The sequence below is a fragment of the Strix aluco genome, chromosome 9, assembly GCF_031877795.1.
Source record: "Strix aluco isolate bStrAlu1 chromosome 9, bStrAlu1.hap1, whole genome shotgun sequence".
Lineage (NCBI taxonomy): Eukaryota > Metazoa > Chordata > Aves > Strigiformes > Strigidae > Strix > Strix aluco.
In genome coordinates, this window is record NC_133939.1 from 19250421 (window position 1) to 19266468 (window position 16048).

Consider the following 16048-nt stretch of genomic DNA (forward strand, 5'->3'; position numbering starts at 1 on the left):
TACCTACAATTTACAGTAAAGCATCTTTTATTCTCACACCTCTTGATCTCAAAATTAGAACAATTTTCCCAACAACAAGATTTTATTACTCCATGTAGACCTTTTACAAATACTGGAAAGCTTGCTGATGACACACTCCTCACTAATACAGCATGAAATCACAGAAGACAGCATTAGTGTTACCAAGTCTACCTATGCATACATCTGTGGCTACAGACACAAGAAGCAGCAAACACAAGCTTTTCTTTGGGAAAAAGGACCAATTTTGTGTTTGGAAAAGCAACTAGAACTCGGTTGCAATCCATGCCGAGGGTCCCAAAGCACTATACACAGTGGGTAAAGATTACTGAGTGACATTTGAGCCACTGTTTACACGTGACTATTGTGCTATTCATCATGATCAGATTATTACTATTTTCAAAAGTATCCAAAATATTTAGAACTTTCCCCATCCTGCTGCAGAGCATGAATTTAATTCTAAAAATTTTCTTAAGAACCCTCCAAACAGAAAGGACACTGCGACTACTGGGGATGGACGATCTACTGGCTCTAGCATCAAACTAAATCATGCCACTTATAGTGTTTTGACTCTCTACACAACAGATGAGAGCACTGATATTTTAGCCAGAAATGTTCATTTTCCAGATAGCTTTTTCTGGCCACATGCTCTACTCCAGAATCCTTGACTGTGCTGTCCCTGTGTCTCTCAAAGAAATGCATCTTTGTCAAATATACTGAAGGTCCCAAAGAGAGAATTCACCTGCTTGCTACAACACAAACATCAATCCAACATAAAAATCTCAAAACAAATGGAATACTAAATATTTCTGAAGAAGAAAAGTAAATCACCAACAGCAAGGTTTTCAACCCTATGGCAAGTCATCTAGTCAGCTCTGAAGCCTGAACTAAGTGCACAGGCTGAAGACTCTCAAATTCTCAGTGATTTCCCTGTTCCAATCCTCAGTGATTTTTCTCTCTGGACCAGCCTCGTAGTTTGCACACAAATATTCTTAATGATCATAAAATAGTCATGCCCTATCTGGCATTAATTTAACAGTGATGGCATAACACTGCAGTACCTAGTCATCCAGCTGCTTCGACTAAGATTAATTCAGGCAAGCCAGGACACAAACATTCAAACTTCTTGATGCATCTTGCACCCACCCATGAAGGACTTGGCTTTCAGCCAGCCTGCTTGAACCCTGGTGGGATTAGCCAATGTTCGAGAGGCTCCTGTATGGGATAAATAAGGAGGTCAAGCACTGCGATCTAAAAAAGGACGTGACGGGTGTATATAATCCCCCACGAGGCACATCCTCCACCCTTTACAGCCAGCAACAGGGATGACTAAGGGCACACAGCAAAAGTCATTATAACCAAGGCCACGGAAATGAAAGTGGCAAATGTACCATTTATCCTGTCATCTTAACATGAAGTGAATTTACCTGATTTTATCATCAAACATGCCAAAAAGGACATGTTCGGAAGAGATGCACAGAGAGAACTGTGAGAATATTGTTTACTTAGTTCTAGCTAGAGCAGAACTGCTGAAACCTTCCAGGTTCATTCCTTCAGATTCCCTGCAGATAGCCCTGATGATATCAGGAAATAGCAGTAGATAAATCTGGACTAATGCAAGGCACTTTACAACATCCTTCTCAAACGTTTAGGAAATGCTCAATAAAACTAATATGTAACACACTCTGCTATAAAAGCGCCCAGTTAGGTGTTGCCACTGTGGGCAGTCGTAGTCTGAAAGTGCTGTTTGACCAAATGTTTAAATTAAGGGTGGGTGCTAAACCAAAAATATTCTTCTAAATTAATGTCACAATAGATCACAGTGACCATGGAGCTCAAGCATGCCAAATTTCAACAGTACTTGGTTTTCCCACTGCTATCCCCATGCAGGAGACCTGACCACTCCCCGCCTCCAAGTCTTTCTCAAAGTTTGATGACATTGTGGGATCTTTCTTTGAAATACAGGCAAAAACAGACTTGATAAAGCAAACAGACTATGGGAACAGCTTTGTTTATTTTAACACAAACTCCTTACACACCTTAGGAGAGCCATCAGCTGGCCTATCCCCCACCAAAACACCAGAAAGGACCTTACACTGCTGCTGTAGCTTAACCCAATGCTGGGAACGGCTCCAAACATCTCTCTGGAAACTAGTGCAATAATAAAACTTCTGCTGAAGTCATATGGCTCTCAGGCAGCTCAAGATGGGCTATCAGGAAGTGGGACCCATCTCAAAACAACCACAAGCTCCTCACCAACAGAGATTCCCATCAGCAACACAGCACCAGCCATTGCCCTCAAGCAGGCACTTGGCCATTAGAAAGTGTTGGAAAAGCCTCTTCCATTTTCCTCCTACCTCAGACAAGTTCACTAAACACCACCACTGGAGCCAACTGCTCTCCCTCACCAATAACCCAAGCAGGATTTGGACCATTGAAGATAAGCTGAAAAGTTTTCTCCCCATCCTCCAGACCAGTCTGTACACCCTCTCCCCCATCCCAACATTAATGGAGTTTGTCATAGGTTCTGAGTTACCTTGGTGCAAACAATAATTCTTGCCTCTCTAAGCAAGAATTTGGAAAACCAGCTTTTACTGAACAGATAAGTCTGGCTGAGATTTGTGATCAGATGCAATGCACGGTACAGTGTGTGACCTGGAAAAATATTACCATCAGCTAACAACAGCACAAATTTCTTTCTTCCCTGTCCTTCATTAGCCTCAGAAGCTGGCCTTGCCAGCAGCAGTAATGCAAGTTGAGACAACAAAGCACATTAATGATGGGCCCTGTCATGTTCTGTATTAATTACTGTAGCTAGTAGTAAACTGTTGGTTATAAATTATATTTTGATAAACTGCCCTTTCTTTGACAAGCCAGCTCCAATGTTTAATGTTGCACTTAATCCTCAAATAATACCCCAGGAGTCCTCACTGTACCCAGCAACAAATCAAAGCAACCTTCAAAAGGCTGGCACAGGTCCTCTTTTCCTACGCACCTCGACCTGAAACTATCCCATTGCACCAACTTCATAATAGGTCAGCTCCAAAAGCTGAGTTGCCAAAACCAGCAGCATGCTTTGGTACCAAGGGTCATACAGAGGTGCCCCAGCACTTCTCTGGGCAAGGGAGCAAGGTAAGAGCCAGAGCAGAGCATGTTTATATGCACGTGTAACAGTTTTCCAGAAATGCTGCAGTATTAAACTGTTTTGCAATGTAAAATAGCAGGGTAGTAAACCCCAGAATATCTCAACATTCAGAAGAGAAGAGAATTTCTTCTACCTGGGACCGAAATAGTCAACTAAAATCTTTAACTAAAAACATCATATTCTTATTTTTGTTTCTTTTTAATTCAGTGACATTTAGCTAGCAGAACAGCTGTTAGCAAAGGTCTAGGAGAGGTGGAATCCCATTTTCTATATAAAGAAAAATGTTTTGGAGGAAACTGCAATTTGACAAAAATACCTGTTTAGCAAAGTACATTTTTAAAAGTGGAAAAATATGTTCTGTTTTTTCTAAGGTAGCAAAAGATCCGCCGCGGCTCATGAAAAGGATCCCAAGTCCTAGGAACAAAGACATAAAATTATTTTGCAACACACGTACAGGAAAATAAGGAAGAGGGGTGTGCCCTTTAAGAAGCAGCACAGGGAGAGACCCTCCTCTGTCTCAGTCAGATGTACCCATCACCTTCCACCACCATCAAAATATGTGAAAAAACTAGCCATGGTCTTACTAGAGAGCAAGTCCAGCTCTCAGCAGTGACAACCAGGAGTTTGCAGCTGGCTTCAGACAGAGCTGGGTCAAGTCTGGCACAGCCAGCACTCTCCTTTATTTTACTCTGAAAGCACAACTCACCACACTGAGCAATGACAAGATGTTGCACATGGGATTTACAGCGCTAAAAACCCAAAAGCTCAGGGAGAGGATCAGCAGTGGCAACCGAGAATGCCATCCCCTCCTCCGCAGAACGATGTGAAGCCCTGCGGCCTTGCTGCAAGTTGTAAATTAAAACTGCTTACAGCAGTCCAGGGTTCAGTCCTGTTCTTCCACCACTGGTAGCAGATGGTGAGTGCTATTATTAAATCTTGATTGCCAGCTTATAATAGTAATTGCATGAAAGCTTCTGCCCATGGACAACAACTCACTATCTTTATTTTAAGAAAAAGCAGAAGTCTTGCAGTTAAATAACTTTCTTATTTTAACATTTTTTTTAAAAAAAATCATAACATACTTCTCCTAATTGGAAACACACAGAAAATAGGATATGGCCATATTAGTTAAAGGTCAATGCACATTTACCCACCTCTTTCGAAACTGACAGTATTCTCGTGACAGCCATAAAAGCTGCTTTGAATTTTAGTTCCCTAGAAAGTAAATATAAGGAATCCCAAAGCCGTAACCACAAGCGCCACAACTCTTAACACTGATGTCATATTCAGCTTAATGTGTGCTGCAGGAGTCAGGATGGTAAAGCTTCAAAATTATCTCATCTATGGTATACAGGAAGAAAACAGTAATTATCCCCCAGCCCATCGCCCCGGGCACGTACCACAATGCCCTCATTTGATGCAGCATTAACAGCAGGACATGTTTTATTCCCAAGCATTTAACGTAGGGCACTGCAGGACTGGTGGGACCATTTACAGGGTCTGTCGCAGCCAAGTATCTCATGCTACTGTATGTTTTATTTCGGTTTGCAACTACTCCTTCCAATTTCAACTACCAAACAAATGTTCCCCTTTCTTAAGGAACCAGTTTACATTCACTTGTGCCGATTTGTTTCTGGATCAATTAGCCAGGGCAAAAGGGGTCGCCTTTCAGACCGTCTTCTGGTATATTAGATGTAAGGGGACAGTGTAATTAATAGATGTCAGGCACAGTCCCCCTTGAGGCATTGATTTCTTCCTACTTCGGAAACACATGGGGAGAACACGATCACCCCTGGCTGTCAGGGGTCCTCAAAAAATCCATAGGCTTGGATTTACAGAAACTGCTAATCATTTTGGATGCTGAGAAGGGGGAAGGCAGAGTCTGATGCTGTAAAGCAGAGGAAATCTTATTAACTGTAATGCCTTAGTGTACTTCAAATGAAGCTTACAAAAACAGAGCTGGACAGCCAAAAGACTTCCAGAGCAAGGATCAACTAGGAAAAACCCTTTTGGTCCCAACCTGTATTGAGGGAGATGCAAACGCTCTTCCTGAACTCGGAGCATCTGCACCTCTGAGGCACCCAGACGAGGGATCGCTGCAGCCTGACAAGTTTGCTCCCCAGCTCCCCCACTGTCACACCATATCACAGTCATCACCTTTCCACCACAGACAATTTGGGTTTCAACAAGACATCTATATATAAAGTTGAACTTCTAGGAAAAATGGCATTTTATGACTAAACACCTTGCTTATTTCCCTTTAAGGTTTAATTTTTCCATCTCTTACATAAAGGCCTCAGAAAAAAGCTCAAGATATTTGATTATTTTCATTACCCCAGAGTTCTGTCCAGGAGGGTGCAGCTAACAAACCACACAGGACAATAATTGTGCAAAGCTAGTAAAAATATCTTCATTCTGCAAATACTAAACCTCCTGAAACAGACCACACAAATGAAAAGCACGGAAAGAAGATAGTCTTCAAGCACGTCAGGTAATCTTGCTGAATATTATGCTTAGCTTTGCACAAGTAATAAAGCATTTTTCACTGTGCACAAAGGTTCAAACTCAAAAAATGGCTACCCAGAACTGTTCACTCCTACCCACTCCACAAGGCATAGGAGACCAATCCTAGGGTTTAAAGAAAAACCCCCTTTCTTTGATTTGCTGAGTGATGCTGAGTCTCTCTGGAGAGGTATCAGCACTTTGGCTAGGCAGCATGCTTTAAAGTGAGATAATAGACAGAAGAAAGGTTCTCCAAGAAAGAAGATGGCAGTGTCATGCAGCCGGCACGCTGCAAACCTCATATTTCAAACCAATATAAATGGAAAATTGTTACATATCTCTTTCTCGAAGCCAAAAAACACCCCTTTTCACTGTTTACCTTAAAAAGACTGCCCTATGTAGGTATCTAGACAATCCAGTGATCTGGCCTATGACACACAGATGTATGGTGGAGAAGAGAATGAAGTAAAGTCTGGTCTGAAACAACACCATATGCACACGGTCCTGCACCAGCACCCACCAAAGTATACCTCTATTGGCAGCTCAACTTATGCAGCCTGCAACTGCTGAATGTCTTTTCCACTGGAAACCTTTCTGCAATGATAATCTACTACAGAAGGAAAATCACTAGAGGAAGACACCCAATAGCTTCCAGCCAGAACACAACATGCCTTCAGCAAGACCTTTGATTTTCACAGGCACACACTAAAGTTGTTCTTCACAACAAAGAACAGCCCGTCTGTTGCATAACTAACCTTAGGCTGCGTTAGATAAGTCGTGCCTTCTCACAGATCAACTGACCTTAAATAATGTCCCCAGTGTATTCAGAGCCAATAGGTTTCTCTTTTAGAGCTCAACTGACAGGTCTTCTCCTTCCAGCTATTCCTTCAGAAAGGCACACAAAGAAGGTTTCAAGAGAAATCTCATGCTTACTGTTCCAAGAGCAGCTTTCCAGGCCAAAAAATTAAGCACAAGATCTCAGCTCCAGAGTCGCATCTCCCTTTGAAGGCTTCTTCAGCACTTCATTGCAACACAGCAAGCAAGAGCCTTTGCAGGACAGAACGGGGATTGAAGCAGTTGATAACTGGAGAACGCAGTATACCTCGGGACAGATTGCTGCAGTTCTGCCACTGAGTCAAGCCAGAAGGAAAACAGCCAGCCATGCCGATGAAGCACTGCTTTGTATTATGGATAAGGCAAAACAAAGGTCTGGTGATGAGGAGCTCTTGCGTGTCATGCAAGGGTCAGCAGCAAAGGCAAATTCCACCATGGCATTTCCGTTCTGTCGCCCAACCCATTACTAAGAGTAGATACAGCAGGATCTTTCATTGCTTATCCAAAAATGCCATTTAAAATAGCTCTGCATCATCACCCTGCTGCCACATTCCACTCCAGAGGTGGGATATCAATCCCCACACAGAGCTGAAGCCACAGGGCATGGTGCAATGAGCAGATGAGCTCTTCTTACACCATTTCTCCAACCCCTATCCTATGTGCAAGATGATGCAGGAGCTCTGCAGCAGCTTGAAAGGTGAAAATACTCAGGAAGAGACAGTGTGAAAGTAAGCAAGTCTCTGCACCACTCAGGGCAGGTCGTTTCATGGTCCACGCAGAGGTCTGTGAATTCCTCGCTGGTGGGAGCAACATTTTAGAAGTTAAATCGTTTGCAAAGCAGGGCCATTTTCCTTTGGGAATGCAAGTACCAAAGCAACTGCCCAGTAAGCCTGCGGCCAAGGCGGAGGCACTAAAAGCCTGGCTATTTTCTGACACCAGATTAGCTGTCATACAGCCTCCACTTGAGCACCAATTTCCCTACTTAAAAAATCAGGGCCAATAGGGCTTCCTTTCTTGCTGTGTGTTGCTGCACTCATCCAACTGCTGCTTGATGAGAGTTTTGATACAAGAGCAGATAAAACACACACATCCATCAACTCTCTGATCTCTCCCGATGGAGCACATTAGGGCAAGAGCTCTGCCTCACCTCTTGCAATTGGCCAAACCAGACTTCATTGATAAGGCTCTGCCCTAGAAAAGAGGCACGTTATTTTCTAAGTCATCAGTGCCTCTTGCTATAACTGCATGAGCCCACCAGACTTATGAGGGTTGTTCATACCAGAGGAGCTCCACATCTGCTGAGGAGCTTTCTAGTAAACCTAGCCCTGATGGCAAAGCAAAGGGCTTGCAGAGCCGAGTTACTGGAATCTATTCCTCCCGCATTAGTCAGCGTATATGAACACATCCTCTTGCTTCATTAAATTTTAATTGGAGTACATGTGAATAGTTTTGCTGGTTACTTAATTAAAGGGAGTCTGAGTACAAGGTGTTCACATGAAAAGCTAGAAAGCAACATCCTTTCTAGCTTTTATTTTGGATTTTTTAAGCATCCATTGTCAATTTCTTCAGGTCAGTTGACATTTGGGGGCTGCTGCAAAGAACCATGAAAAGCAAAGTGCAAATAAAGCACTTTGGAGGGAAACCGGACACAGATCATTAACCCTGCATTCTTCATTATTATCCTGACAAAAATGAAACACAAAATCCCAGAGCAGCTGTTGCATTAGCTAGCTGATTGGTAGTGCTAAATACAACGATTGCTCCGCTGCTGTGTGTCATGCATGTTTGGGCTGGACTGTCTGGAGTTTCATTATTTTAAGTGTCCTTAGGTAGTCTTGAAACCACAGCAGATTTGAACCTATAAAAAAATCCTACTTGTAAACTTTGGGATTTCCTCAGCAATCACCTTTCCTTGTACTGCAACACAGATGCTTATTTGTTCACACACACTTTCCCTGAGCTTAGAGAAACTCTGCATGTACTTTCTTGCCTGCCTAGAACAGGATGACCATCTCCAGAACTCCTTCCTTACTAAAACCACGAGCTGTATGACTGGATTCTCAACTTCCATAAAATCCACATAGCTAGTACAGCTTGAATTGACTTACAGCAGTTTACACCGGCTGAAAATCTACCAGTAAAGCAACTGCAAGAGCAAAAGGCACAGCTGGGGACAGGAGCTCGGTGCCTGACTGCATGAGAAACAAAAATCAGCTATATTGTTTTGCACAGCGCTGTTTGCCAAGTGAATCAACAAAAAAAACAAACAACAAAAAAAGAAGTGCAGCAATTTAAAAGCACAACAAAAGTTACTGGACTGGTCCTGCACACTTTCTCAGAAATGTATATATTATATATAGTGATAGGTTCTGGCAGCTTGGGACTGACATACTTTCTATGGCAATGTCCTAATATTAGAAAAATTTGGTCATAAGCTAGAAATGTTACAGAAATAGCATAGGATCATAAGTCAGCTGAGTCAGAACTCGATCTGCTACTTGACTTTTATACTATTTTACTCTTAAAAAAACCAAAACCAAGCAGCACATCACACAGTGAGTTTTTTAAAACAGTTTGCTTCTGTCATCATTTGTGAAGAAGAACGAGCCTTTGTAGGGGAGAAGTGACTCAAAATGGCAAAAATCAATCTGCAAGGAAGCAAAGGACATAGATCCCCTCATACACAGAGCCATGTGTGTAGCAAGCCCTTCACTAACACTGCAGCCCCTCTGTGTGCAAGCTCTGGTGGGCAGGAGGCTGGCTCTCGCTCATGCACATGAGTCCTCCTCCATCAGAAGCCCAGGGACGAGGATGGGATTGTACCTGGTAGTACAGTGGCATAAAACCCAGGAATCTTAGTTGTGCAATGCAGTCTTCAGCATAAAAGCATTTTATTTGCACTCTGTACTTGTAAATCATTGGTAAATAATTAACAGACAGCATAAGCATGTAACAGAACTGAGTCGCAGGTGTTAGCAAAGGCAAACTGCTATAAATGGATATGTCACAGTAATAAGCCGCCTGTTCACCTGTCGGGTGCTGTAGAAATTAATTAAACAATTTAGTTTTCATAAATTAACCCCTGACACTGAGAACCTTACTAGAAAGCACAGCCGTATTCCTTCTCTGTTATTTATTGCCATAACTCTTTCTCCTTTCACAGCTTGGGTAGTCTTTACATGAAGAAACCGTGAATCACCCCAGACTCCTCTTGCTGGGGAGAGCCCTGGGGCCACACACACAGGCCCATTCATCCATCCAGTGGAGGAAAGGGGAAATGGAAGCAAGGAGCCTTGCCCCAGCATCCCACTGGGAGCTGCTGGACGCGCTGGCTGCAGCAGGAGGAAGGGATTTACCTAACATGAACACATGAACGAGACCCACTCACTCCACATCTCCTCTTCAGTTTCTCCCTCCCTCCTGCTGCTCCTCGTGTCCTACTGGCTGTTTCTGCAAACACAGCCCAGGAGATTTGGGTTCTTCCCCTATGTGTAGCAGGAAGGCAAAGGAGCAGAAATCCTCCTGCCAAGCATCACACTAGAAAGAACCCAGCTCTGCGATCAGAGCTCTTCACACTCCTTAAAACACTGGAGACATCCAGCATCACAACATTTCAGCCACAAACACGCAGCTGCTTGAAGGGCAACAGGCAGGAGCCTGCTAAAACACCAAGGAAAGGGGAAAGGATGAGTCCTCAGAGAAAAGCGCATGACTAAAAAGTTATTCAATCCAAAGCAGCGCACCAAGGAAAGTAAACTGTCAGTGTTTTGTAATTGTTTGCTGCACGTCCCTCAGAAAACACACAGATCCCAGCTCGTCTGTGGCTCTGCCTCGAAACAAAACCCAAAAAGGCCCTTTTCTTGACAACAACGTCAAAATTTTTAAGCTCATTTCACCGTGTTTGTTTTGGTTTTTAATACAGTAATACACAAGCAATGAATTCTTGATTTTTATTTTTTTTAATTTTTTTTTTTTAAAGTACAGCTCCCATAAGCTTAAAAGTAAATGAGAGTGCTTTGCTTCCTGGGGTATGTAACTGGAACATTTTTCTAGCACCTAATAAAACATTGTTTGGTTGATACTAACCATTAAAGTATGTGTTTCAAGTCATGTAATGTTCCCTGTGAAATTTGCCTTTTTGCTCCATGAAAAAAAGGGCACTGAAAGGAATCCTGCAGCCATAAGGATCTCGCTTATTTCATGGAAGTATCATTTTAAAAGCCTCACAACATGATCAAAGCACTGTTGAGAACAGATGTTCCAGGCTTTACAAATTCCAGCATAAGTATTTTTATGACATTTATCACTGCTAAATTCTTTCAGCCAATTTTTTTCCCCTGCAAGAAGCATGCAGGCACTTTCCTCCTCAAGGAAGACGTGTTCACGCACGGCCACAGCTCCAGTCACCTCTCCTCCCATCATCCCTCCCCGTCCACCACGAAGGAGAGCCGTGCGGTTCCAGCGGCTGTGGTGGCAGCCAGCCCCAAACAGTACTGGTCCTGCAGACCTGGGCATGGTGTTCCCCACTTCACAAGCAGAATTCGATGTAGGACCTGTGTCACTATAGTGCTCAGACTCTGGCTCTCAGCTGACCGTTCATACGGCCCCTCTCCCAGAAATCTCACCGCTCCGCTACCCTGACACCAGACTACAGCCTCCAAAGCCCTCCATAAGGTTTCTTCTTGTTGACCAGGGCAAACACCATCACCATCCCTCAAGATCACAGCAGACCACCACTGCCATGACAAGTCCTGAGCAACCTCACCCAACCCTGAAGCCAAGCCTGCTTTGAGCCAGGGGCTGCACAAGAGACCTGCAAGGGCCTTTCTATCTTAACTGTTGGAGGACTATAGATCTCAGGTAGGAGCCCGCAATCAGATCAACACCCCAAGAAAGCACCTTCCCTAGTCCCCCAGCTCCTCCTACAGACGTGGGAACCCTCTGCCTGTGCACAGGACCTAGAAGAGTCCTTCTCTGGCTGTAGCAGAAGACACTCACCGGTACCCAGCTAGAAGGCTAGAGACAAGCAAGAGATGCTCAGGTAGCTAATACGTTGAATGCTACTTAAGTCAGACAAGCAGAGCTAGGAGTGATAGCAGGAACCTGCTCGTTCTTGGGAGAGCAGCAACAAGTCCCCCTTCCTGGAGGTGACCATGGAGGCAGAGAATGCCTATTTCAACTGCAATTCAAATCACAGCCAAATTTCCACTGAGAGTGAAGTTCCCAGGAATTTTAGCTCTCCACAGTTGGTTTCTGTGTATTCATCTTCCCAGGAGCATCACCAAGCTTTCTGGTTGACAGAAAGTCTAAACAGTGTGCAGTACTAGGCAGTTTCATGAGAGTGAGCTGTCTCACAACACTCACAACAATTGTCACACAATACTCACAACTACCCAAGAATCTGAAACATACAGTTTATCTCTGAAGAATAACATGGGTTTTTGTACCCCAAAAAAAGGGGATCTGAAACAACCAGATCCTTTCAAATTTCACATATTCACAGAAGAGGGTGTTTGTGAAGAGGACCCCACATCACATCACTTCTCTAATATGTGCCCAGTTTAGTTTCACCTGTTTCCATGCACTCCCTTCCCAATTCCTACAACCTGCTTGCACATCCTGTTTCACTATGAACATGAGCTTCTGCCCCAGGGCAGCACTGCCTTCACTTCTCCTCATGGGGTGAGCTTAGATAACAGTCAAAATGGAAGAAAAAAAAAACAGACAAGTTTACCCCTCTTGCTCATCCAGGCTGTGAGCCCGATCAAGGCATTGCCAGGGCTGTGGCAGCTCTTCACCATGGGCATGGGGTACCACCAAAATGGCAAAGAGTGACAGGTCCACCATGAGTCATCCATCAATAAGATGGGAGGGCAACCTCTGAAAAAGTAGCACAAGGCAGAGGAGGTCTCCCAGAGCAAGGAAGGATGAGGAAAACACATGAGAGGAGAGACATGTCAAGTTCCAGTGACAGAGAGAAGAACAGGGATGCTGGAGGTGAGTACAGGTCTGAGGAACAACAAGGACAACGGAGGGTCATAATCTGAAGAACTCAAGCAGAAGCTGAAGGGTGTTGGAGGAGCAAACTCAAGCAGAGGCAGGGCCTGAAAAAAAGCCTCCACCAGCAAAGGAATCACAAGCAATCACAGCAACCGTCTTCCTCTTGCCAAACGCCTATGCTTTTCTTGATGGACCTCTTAGTCTGAGGATTTTTTGTGTTGTTTAAAATTCATTTACTTCATTTATGAGGTACAACTTTGTATTTTAAATGTACATAGAAAATTTGCCCTCAAAATGCCTTTTGCTGAAAATTAAAATACACCCGTGAAATCTTACGATGCTAGCAACAGGGATTTTCTCTGTGTATGGGCACACATGTATGTATGTGCACAAGCACGTGCACAAGTATACGTGCATTCACATCTACGCTACAGCTTTTCTGGAAAAGGACTATTCCCCTAAGTGTCCTCAAAGGGAGAACAGAAACAGGGGGAGCACACAGTGCTGTCACACAATCACACCATGCTCATCACTCCAACCTCAGAGACAACCAGCACTGACATCAAAGTCCTGTCTTCCTGCAGGTCCTGTCCGGTCCTTCCCCTTGTCTGCAGGCACATCGTCCCTGCAGCACACGGCTGCATCACCTGGGCTGTGCAGCCATGGCTGGGACGCGAGGCTGGGCCACCCTGCCCTTGCACTGCTCCGATGACGTGCCATCAGTTACAGAGGGGGAGAACGCTTTCTTCAGAGCCTGGGACACAATGAGGGAATTTTAAAAGGGCACTCAAGTTGGCATCAGGACTTATCAATGTTGTTCTGTGCGTTAACATCACAACCCTGCTCCAGACTTGAGCTTGTTTGAACACCTCGTCTTCCCATCCCAAGCGAATTTGCTGAGCGATTTTAAGAAACAGAAAAAGGCTGTGACCAATTTTCAGGCCCTCTGATTTAGCCATTAAAAAAGAAAAAAAAAATCCTACAACATTTTCTTCTTGTTTTTCTAAATAAAAATAATGTATAGCCCTAATCTGATAATAAATATGCTCAAAAGCTGTCCTTAAGTAAAAGCTTTTGATAACAAATTGCCTGTGTTAACTGCTATTTTACTGTTGAATTTTTTATTGTTGCTTAAGCACTGCAATTATGCTAATAAGCCTGAGAGGATGGTACACTAAAGCATTGAATGTGACAGATATAATACTCAATAAAATGTTAATCTTACCTGAAAATTGGAATCAAACAGCCTTATTAGTATTTATGGATATGGCATCTCCAACATGTTTCTTAAGAGGAATATATATATGCAATAGATATTTCCAAATATACTCTGCTATTTCTCGTGCCTCCATATGATTTAATTCAAGGTGGCTATTACCCCTGCTGCTAATTGCCAGTCCCTTTTGGAATAAGAAAAAAGAGTGTCGGTGTCTGGGCTATGCATAACTCCTGTATATTGGAGGGCTTTTCCCCCTGGCACGTCGAAGGCGGCAGCTATCCATGGGGATGGGGACACCTCTCCCCAACTCATGGCAGGGCCACCAGGCTTGGTAGGGTGCAGCAGCACACAGCGAAGGCACCCTTCTGCCACCTTCAGTAATCTATTTTTCCCATATCTCTACTTTTATGTGCAAGGCATGTAAATCCAGCAAAGGGTTATTTACAGGCATTGGAGAAATGGCTTTTGGATTTTAAGATGGGACTAAACACTAATTTATTTATTTTATTTTTAAATTTTTCAGCCAATGATGACAAGGAACCAGACACATCTGTTTCACTGAAAGCTACAGCTTTGCAGAGTTGGACCCAGAGCCACAGGGCTGTCACAGGGGATCTGTCACTGAAGTGCCACATGGTTTTCCACAAGTCACATTGCATTTTGCACCGTTACTTCACGACCCAGTCCCAGTCTGCTTTCTCAATTGATGGCATAAATTTTTCAGAGAACGAGCTGCCTTTCACCACATACAGCTTTTTTTTTTTTTTTTTTGCCAAACCTACGGGTCTCAGACCCAGCCTTGGGGCTCCACTGCCATGCAGAAAGCAAGTAGTCTTCAACACCTTCACTTTCTCCTCTATGCAAGAAGGAAGAAATAACCTCAGAAAAGCCACATGCTTCTGACAAACTATATTTCCATCCATGACCAGGCTCTATAGAGAGACCATTTCTACACAACAGACTGGTGTGGTTTTCAAACACTGCAGGTTAATGCTTTAATAGCAGCTGCTGGCTCCCAGCTTCACTCCTCATGCTGCTCTCACCCACAGAAGTCAATTCTGCTGACAGGACAGAAGAAACATCGATAATCAGCATTATACTTTGACAGACAAGCAAAATTCTGGCCACTGGATGCTGCAAGCCTCCTTGGTGGCAAACATGAGGTGGGAGACATCTAGGAACTGTTTCGATGAACTGTCACAGCAGGGAAAACCCAACCAGCTGCCCACCAAAATCTGGGATTCCCAAAGCGCCCAAACGCTCACAACGAGCCACCCACAGGGCACTGCTCACAACACACCAGGACACACTAGGACTTTCTTAAGCAACACCTGCAGTGCACACTGGCTTGCACTCAGAGTGCAAGGATGGAAATGGGACCGCTTTGCAGGACTCGGAGCTTAGAACAGCTCCACAAAACCTCGTTTACAGGCGTAAGCAAGGAGTGCAGTATTAGGAAAAAAAAAAAAAAAAAAAAGACTTTTCTGTTGCAAAATCAAAGAAAACTACTAATTGACAGACCTTGTACCTTGGGGAGCTGGGAGATACATCCAGGGCTCCTCTGGCCCAAGGTAGCCCCAGCACGAGATGCCAGACACCAAATCTTCAGGCGCAGTCAGCAAGTTAACCAGGCACACAGCTGCGATGTGCTGTGGGACCGTAAGGCAACTGCTCCCATAAAGGTGGCAGGACTCATCTCTGCCATGTTAAGTGAGTCTTGTCATTATTTTCAACCCTGCAGGGAAATCTAAATTGAACTTTGGCATATTGTTTTCTTTTGCTAAGCAGCAACACTTGAATGTTAACTCCAATCCTGACAAGCATATTTATGGAGCATTCTTTGCAAATAATCTTACCCTGACCAGTCTGAGAGGTCTGAATCATAAAAAATGATAATAACAACAATAAAAAAGCACAAGGCTGGAAAACCATCACTGCCATTGGCACAACCCCTCAACTTATTAACTGTCCTTGCAACAAGGTGAACTGCAAGGTCTTAGATTTATTTGACTGATTGAGATCAAAAGATCAGGGGGCACACTGTATCTTTCCATGAATGTATTTTGCTTTCAAGATTTGAGCAGATAGCTGCAGGAATTGAAAAGCTCAACAAGAAAAAAAAAAAAAGAAAAAAGAGGGAAAAAAACACATACAAAGGTGACTTCAGAAAGGCATCCCCTTATTTCTCTCTTGACACCATCCACATTTCTTAGAGTTATTTGAAAGTTTGTTCCACATTCCCATACCCGTGGGACACAACAGCTTATCTCTGCTAAGCAGATGATGATAACAAACAATAAGACACTACTATAACTCCAGAGGAGACATCC

The 16048-nt window shown here is 43.6% G+C and overlaps 1 protein-coding gene across 20 annotated transcripts in view; it reads right to left on the minus strand.

The window, feature by feature from the left end:
• The window catches only part of LPP (LIM domain containing preferred translocation partner in lipoma), a 348295-nt gene that overhangs the window by 257265 nt on the left and 74982 nt on the right, over positions 1–16048 (minus strand). The window contains exon 1 of one of the 20 annotated variants that reach the window (XM_074833998.1): positions 3480–3493. The exons of the other annotated variants lie outside the window; for them this stretch is intronic. The gene's annotated coding sequence lies outside the window, so the exon portion shown is untranslated. Of the gene's footprint in view, positions 1–3479; positions 3494–16048 lie in introns of those variants that run through there. 20 annotated transcript variants of the gene reach the window in all.